Here is a 1452-nt window from a genome sequence, read left to right as displayed (position 1 = left end):
GAAGGGAAGCGGATACGCCTCCCTGCCTGGTGCAGATAAATGGGGCCCCAGTTGTGGATCTGTGCTTCATTTTTTTTGGGTCCTCCCCTTCAAACGGGGGGCTTTTGCTGGCTTTCTTCCACTCCTTTCTTTAAACCAAGATCCCCTCCGTCTGAAATCCAGTTGTTGAGAAACATATTTCACTTGTTGTGCCCTCTAGCGTTGAGAAGGCGCAACGTTTATTCCATTATGTCATTTTTAAACTGTGAAACGTGACACGATGTCAAGCAGCAAACGTTGAAAAGGTTTCAGTAAAGAAAGAGCGTCGAAATCCCAAAGCACGTCACTGGCTAGTATCTTAAATATAGTGTCTCCTTGACCCATTTTTTTTGTTGCCACATCTGGTCACTAAATCAAAATAAATATGTTGTACCTACCTGTAATACCCAGCAGATGGTGGTAGAGTTGCATTTAAAAACGTACGCCCGCATATGACGTAGCCGCGCGTTCTCTTGCGTCATTACCGACGATAAAGACGTGACCAACAGCGGTAGTAAAACAACTCTAATGATGAACTCTGAGTTATTTTAGTGTCAAAATAATGTAAAATTTTGATATATAACGTCATTTGGATCCAGAATACAGTATTCATTTCATGGTTTGAAGTTACTATAATACAAATAACGGTAATAAATTCACGACATACACAGCATTTAAAGTAACAGGGGTAGAAGGACACAAACTGGTAGGAAAGTATAAATTGTATTATCTATAATACATATCTGCTAATATAAATATTGAGTAATTCTAACACTCAGTTTTAATGCATTTAATGTTGTATTGCGGTTGCTCAATTAAAAAACAAAAACGACTTATGGTGAGATTAAAATGAATTTTAAACTTATTTTACATTTTAAGTTTAAACAAATATATTTTATCTATTCGTGTTGAGATATTCATATTTTTTTTATATTTTAAATGTTGGTTTAAGATGGAGTTACTTAAAAGTGTGTTTTCTATGCGGGGGTAAAAAAAAAATGTTTTCTTTATTTTGAAAACATATTAACATAAATGAATTTGATTTGAATAGTAATACATCTTTAACCACAATTTAAATAACATTAGAGTCTCCATTATTCTCTTTAAGCTTATTATTACTTTATTAGTTTGTATTATTAGTAGCTGTGACTACTTAAGCAATGACTGTATTTTATCATATTACGGGTATCACTTCCAGTAAAACTGCTTCTGTTCTTCATACATACAGCATCTCAACTCTTGTGTAGTACCATAGATGGCCGCTAGAGCTTATCACACTCCATGACCGTAGACATACGTCATCGTCATTTACTTGAATGAGCTCACGATGAAATATTTGAATGAATAAAGAGGGAACTTAAGTACATAAGTGGAGTGCTAATGAAAGAATAAAGTTTAATTTTGAGTTCATGCTCGATTTTGTAATGTATTCAT

This window comes from Callionymus lyra, chromosome 18, assembly GCF_982586985.1.
Source record: "Callionymus lyra chromosome 18, fCalLyr1.hap1.1, whole genome shotgun sequence".
In the NCBI taxonomy this organism is placed as follows: Eukaryota; Metazoa; Chordata; class Actinopteri; order Syngnathiformes; family Callionymidae; genus Callionymus; species Callionymus lyra.
Note: the sequence above shows the minus strand (reverse complement) of the source record.